Here is a 7,174-nt window from a genome sequence, read left to right on the forward strand (position 1 = left end):
TGCTTTTGTTTCATTTATTCTATATTGCATGATTTTTTTTTTATTATAATCATCTCAAGACGATTGTATTTTTATAGCCATCTCCGGATGCTTTTATTTTTAATTCAAAGCATCTACATGCGTTTTTATTTTTCATAACCATTTCCAGGCAATTTTGTTTATCATAGTCATCTCCAGACGATTTAACTTTTTATTATTGCCATTACCAGACGATTATATTTTTTAATTATAGTCATCTCATAACGATATTGTTTTAAAATAATGAAAAACATTGATAGCACTGACTGAGCCGTGCCCGCAACACACAAGATATCGCCTAGAAAAATGGATGAGTAGCGCTATATATGGACCAGCCTGTGTGTCCTCACTACCGTACCCATTGTCGATTTCATTCAACTTTGGAGAGAATTAACTGAACTGGAGGGATTAATTATAGGGTCGTAATATAAGTGGCTTTGGATAATTCGTAAAGCCTGCTCGAGACTAGCGGATGATGCAAGAGAATGTTAAAGTGTGATGTGCAAAATAAATCGCTAAGGAAGAGGTGCAACGAAGATTATGACGTCCAAAGTACAGCCCATAATCTATAAAACCCTTAACTGTGATGACTTGTTATTTATTCATATTCATATTATTATCATTATTATTATCATTATTATTATTATTAATGCTGTTGATTTTCTTCTTATGCCGTACTTGATTCTTACCTTGTCCATTTGATACGTAGCCCGGTACATGTATTGTAGATTAGTAATGCATGACTGTAGTGAAGGAGTTGGAATCTGTCTCTATTTTGTTTTAATTTCTTAACGATTTTTACTGTATTCTATCAATCTCCAGGCGATTTTATTCAGCTTGGAGGGGGCTTTAAGAATGGGAGGGGTTTGGTATATAGTAACATCAACTAACCCTTCCTTCTGATGACGTTTTTCCTTTATTTTTTCTATCTCTTCCATGATATTAAGTAGTTTGGGTGATGTGGGGTTTAGGGACCTCGTACTGAAGGGATTATATCAGGTCTAAATTATGTCCTGCTCTTTTTTTTTTTTTTAATGCGATTTTTTGGGGGACAGAGTGGTGATTGGGAGTGTGGTCCCTTTCCTCGGACAAAATTTTGAGTTTTTTTTTTTCTCTGTCTCTGTCTCTGTCTGTCTGTCTGTCTGTCTGTCTGTCTCTCTCTCTCTGTCTCTGTCTCTGTCTCTCTCTGTCTCTCTCTCTCTCTTTCTCTCTCCCCCTCTCCCCGATAATACTAGTGTGAAAGAGCTAGACATCCTCCCTGAATCTAATGGTGTATTTTTCATTATATTCCCGCTATCTCCTTACAGTTTTATTCAGCTTTTGGAGATAAATTTCGACCTGGAGACACTGAATAATTAGCCTCTATCATTCATTAATTTCTTCACTACACGAGGCCTCCTCAAAGTTTGATTAAGTTTTCAGGAGGTAGGAAGAATTAAATGGCAAAATATGGATCTAATTCTTGGCTGAGAGGAGGGTTTTCCTGAGCTGAATGAAATCGTCTGACGGCAGCAAGACCCAAATAAAAAACGCCATTATACTGCAAAGGTTTACTCTCTTGTCTGAGTAGAATAGTCTCGCGTTAAGTAGAATCCCTCAGTTCCGTCACGTATTATTATTTTATTCCAGTTCCCTCCAGACGATTTTATTCAGCAGGGGGGAGAGTTTGCACAGGGAAGGGGCCAGTGAATGAAAGCCATATCTAACCTTTGTTCGAAAAATCTCTCCCAGATTGAATAAAGTCGTCAGGAGGAAATAGAAAAAATACACAAAATACATCATGGAATTGAAATGGTGAGGGTAACTACTCATGAAAATAGTCTTCTTGTTGCGTTCGGCCATCACGGTGATAGAGTTAAAACGAAATTGACAGGTAACAATGGCTTCATTGATGACCAGACTGGAGATGGGTGAAATGACCGCGATTCTTTGATGCCGGGTGCAACTCTAAAAAATATTCAGTTCTTGCTACCTGCAGGTTTTTTACAATCTTAATAGCAAAACTGTCGTAGTTAATGGGACGGTGAAGAGTGTTTCCAGACCCTTTGCCACGGCTGGGAATGCTTCAAGCTCTACCACCGCATCCTGTGAGGGACGGTTCTCGCTAAAAGGGCCTCCAGGCATGCTCTCCCCACGGAAACGATTTACCCCTCTTCCCACAACACACCATAACCCTCCCTCACCTACCCTGGCTTTTCATCTCTCTCCATCTGGTTCTCTGTCCGCCACTCCTCCTCCTCCCTCCAACCACCCGACTCTATTTATACAAGGTTAGGGAAAAATGGAGTGTTGAGGAAGCACAGAGCCTTCGTTGATTACCATAATGGAGATAACTAGCTTGCTCGGGATTCTTTCACGCCTGTGGTAACACTTTTAGTACCATGGCGGATTTATTAGCTGTTCTTGTTACTGCTGGACGATTTTATTTGGCTGATTGCGGGTCTGTCATAGTTCACGGATTAATCCTTCACTTTGAGGGATCCCTCATGTTCGGCGTTACACATAGTTTATAATATGTATGTCGTGCTGAAAGGAACAATGGAGATGTTTTTTGGACCACATCGCTACCATTTTTCATACCTTAATGTATCCACCTATGGACATAGACTAAATATTGTCGTCTGGAGGCAGCAAGAATTAAACAAAAAGTGCCATCGTTTTCAGATATATTACTAGCGTACGTAAGGTAGAGTTTCACTTGTGCAGCCATTATTTCCAAGTATAGAGAAATTTTTAGTAGGTTACCCGTAGTCAGTGTCGAAATACGGTTGTGTTGGTTCTGTTTATACTTGGATTAGATGGAGTCGCATATACAGTACAATTATTAATATATTATTATTATTATTATTATTATCAGTACAGTACATTGGGTGGGAGGGATCCAAAAGCATTTACAGAATAAACACAAGAGCAAAGCTATGTGTACAGGGTGCTTGGTAAAATTGGCCACAGGTCCATTCGATATGCATTTGAACCTTGGAAGTAATCACCACCACCCAGCATGAGGAGCGAATCATACGCAACGGCCGGTATTCTCGTGTGGTCAGGAAGCTTACTAACATCTCTTCCTTACCGGTTTGTTTCTGATTCTGCTCCGTTACTATATTCTTGTGTGTTATTCTTGCAATCTATGTTGATGTGCTAAAAACATATAAGAAGCAGAAATGAGGATGTTAATGGGTAGTTTGGAAAAAAAAAAATCGCTAAGGAAAATGTGCCAGGGAGCCTTCTTACTGGTCGAAAATACGAGCCAAAGACGCTTCCAGATGTCTGAGATAAACACCATTCCATCGACTACTACATTAAGAAGGGGTAACTTATAACTGTATTCATGTGCGTTTCCATTTATGCTTCATCCATCTGTTTCTATCCTCAGTCTTCTGTTTTCTCAGTTTCCATACCTCGCTCATTAACAATTCATATCCATCCATTAAAAAGCATATTGTGCGTTATAATATCGACGTTTCTTCTTACAGTTACATAGTTTCTTACTTCGGAAGTACAGTACCTAACTTGCATGGGCAGTTAGCGTGTGATTATTTAAGCGTTACAAAAATGACACCTTTCTTAAAGTTTTGTATTTATTTGCATAATTTTTTTACTGATATGCCTGATGTGACAGATAACACCAGAAAATTTAGTGCAAGTGAAAGTACTGGTGCAGGACACCGAAATCACACCCACCAAACTTTGTCTAAAATTGTATGTTATAATAATGACGTTGTTCCTGAAGGTGTTATATTTTTTTCTCTCGTTGTTAGACTGACAATCCCTGACAGTACATAATACTAGAAAAACAAGTGTGTCAATGAACTAGGCCTACTAGGACGGGACACTTTAGAAATACATGCATTGGTAACAAGTATAAGTGGCCATTTAAATCATACGTTTAATAATGACGTTCCTCAAACCTTTTATGTCATTTTTTTACGTCATTGTTTTTTACGTCTGTTTAATTGACGATGCCTGACTGGATAGGTAACAGCAGTATCGATTGTGCCAACGAACCTACGTTAACGGGACACTCACTGGAATTACTTGCACTGGCAGTAAGTGTGAGTGGCCATTTAGACAACAGGCAGGAGAGGATGGCAGTGAGAAGGGGTGATAAAACGGACGTAAGAGAGAAGTAGTGATTTCCAAGTTTGTCATTACTCTGCTTGGAAAATGCTTGGTTGAATATGTGATGGTGTGTGTGTGTGTGTGTGTGTGTGTGTGTGTGTGTGTGTGTGTGTGTGTGTGTGTGTGTGTGTGTGTGTGTGTGTGTGTGTGTGTGTGTGTGTGTGTGTGTGAGTGTGTGTGTGTTACTTATACAGGAGTTGTTACTGTTGGAAAATAATTGGCCAAATTAACAGGGATTTTTTTAAGGCAAGGGAAAAAGAACCAAAGGCCAGGGCCCCTCAATTGTTCCCTCCAAGAAAAACCCAAAACAAGATAACAGATAGTCATATTCAAAATCCGTTCATTTCGAGATGCCTGGACACACTGCGTTTGAAAGACTAGAGATCATAGGCAGCAGGAAGTACAGACAGAGGGAGACAGTTCCAGAGTTGACCTGTTGCATACATGAAGGACTAGGAGTAGCGGTTAATTCTTGCATTAGAGAGTTGGACAGAAAAGGGATAGTTTGTTGCTAACAGGGTTTGTGATTTTTTTTAAATGTTTTTGTAATTTATTCGATTTATTTGATTTTCTGTTTATTATATTGCTAATACATCAAAAGCTGTATACTGAATACTGTTAATGTCATGTCCTGTCTATCCACTGCTGGTTCAAGCTGAATGCCACTGCCCAGAATCCAGATACATTCCTGTTCAAGTCCTGTCTGTACACTACTGGTTAAGGCTGAGTTGCCAGTGGTAATCAAGACAGCATATTCCAAAGCTGATTATATTACCACACAGAAAAATCTTAAGCTGATATTATTATGACAAGGCCTTAAGTGACCAAACATAGCCTACCTAGTCTTATGGCTTTGGTTTTTGATTTATGGCTCATTATTTCAGATGTACAAATAATTTCAATACTTAGTTACACAAATGTAAAAATATTTTTTCTGTCATACAATGTAGCAATTTCTAATGGCATCGTTCTCCAAAATCTGCTAACTTAATGCCTAAGTATCTGAGCAAATGACTGCCAACACAGAGTTATACACAACTTTTTATAAACCTTCAGAGTTAATTTTTGTTAAATTTTAAATAAACAGTATCAAAAGAATAAAAAAAAAAAAATCATGATTTTTTCGCAAAAAAAAGAAAAGAAAAGAAAAAAAAAACTGATTCAATCACACGATTAAATCAATTTGATTTTATAAATGCCAACCCTGGTTGCCAGACAGGTGCTACGAAACCGTAGTAGTGGTGGAGGGATGCAAGCAGAGAGTTCAGAGAAGCAGTGACCATTGAAGTAGCGATAGAAAGGAGATAAATGTGCAACAGTACGGCGAAGGGACAGAGGTTGAAGGGAGCCAGTAAGAGGAGGAGAGTTAATGAGACGAAATGCCCTTGACTCCATCTTGTCGAGAAGAGCTATATGTGGGGAGCCTCCCCACACGTGAGAGTTGTACTCTACACAAGGACGAATAAAACCCGTGTATGAAGTCAACAATTGTGTGCGGGGGGTAAAGAAGGAATGGATTCGGCTTAGTACACCAAATCTCTTGGAAGCAGATTATACAAGAGAGGCAATATGATACTTCCAAGATAAATCCCGAGAGAATGAAACCTCTGGTATGTTTAAAGATGATACAGGATTGAGTTGGATATTGTTAAAAATTAAAGGGTACTCCTGCGGAAGATTTTGTCGGATAGGTAGATGCAAGAACTAGGTTTTTGAAGCAGCAAAAACAAAATTCCTTTTACCCCAATCAGAGATATGAGCCAAGTCGGACCTTAGGTGTGCCATAGCCTCATCCCTTGTTTGTTGATGTAACTGCTGAGATGGACGCTGCGGGAAGGTAATGGAAAGGTGAAGGGTGGAGTCATCAGCATATGAGTGGATAGAGTTTGATGTACAATTTGGAAGATCATTGATGAATAAAAGGAAGACAGTTGATGATAGGACAGAACCTTGAGGAACACAACTACTGAAAGCTCTAGGAGAAGAACGGTGGCTTTCTACAACAACAGCTATATAACGACCTGAAAGGAAGCTAGAGATGAAGGCACAGATAGGAGGACCGAAATCGTAAGAGAGAAGTTCGGAAATTAAAGAGTTATGCCAGACTCGATCGAAAACCTTAAAGATATCAAGTGCAATGGCAAAGCTTTCGCCAAAGTCCCGAAAGGAGGATGGCCAGGAGTTTGATAGGTAGGTGAGAAGATCGCCAGCGGAGCGTCCCTGGCGGAACCCATACTGACGATCAGAAAGTACGTTGTGATAGGAAAGATGCTTGATTTTTTTTTTTTTTTTTTAGGAATTGAAACGAAAACTTTAAATATGAAACACTGAATATTAAAACGTCTGGGCGATAGTTAGAGAGATAGGAATGGTCACCCTTCTTTGGATGGGCTCAAACTTCCATCAAGAAGGAAAAGCACAAGTTGATAGACATAGGCGAAAGAGTTTACGTAGGCAGGGTGTAAGCACAGAAGCACAGCATGTGATTATATGTTACTGTCTTGATTTCACGTATTTGTGAAAGTGTGCTTACTGTATATATGTATGCATGTATGATAGCTAGTTAATTAAATACATACATACATACATACATATATACTGTATATATATATATATATATATATATATATATATATATATACAGAGAGAGAGAGAGAGAGAGAGGTTACTTTTTCAGTACACGGTCTTTCATAATCTCATTAAACTGATAACGTATTTCATATCTTACTCTCACTCTCTCCAAAAATTAATGAAAGCTTGGAAAGATTTTACGAGCGGGGGATGTAGGACTTAGTATACTCTCTGCCGCAAACCCCCCCTCCAATCTGAATAAAATCGTCGGGATCAGCAAGAGCCTAGTGGGAAATATGCGTCACTGGATGAAAGGAATTAGTTAAGGTGAACTGACTATTCTGACGGGCATGAATTATACTACTACAACTACTACTACTACTACTACTACTACTACTGCTGCTGCTGCTGCTGCTGCTGCTGCTGCTGGTACTACTACTACTACTAACCAGAATTCTGAAAT

Source organism: Coenobita brevimanus, chromosome 71 (genome assembly GCF_032717465.1).
Source record: "Coenobita brevimanus isolate Jiangsu-jjx chromosome 71, ASM3271746v2, whole genome shotgun sequence".
In the NCBI taxonomy this organism is placed as follows: Eukaryota; Metazoa; Arthropoda; class Malacostraca; order Decapoda; family Coenobitidae; genus Coenobita; species Coenobita brevimanus.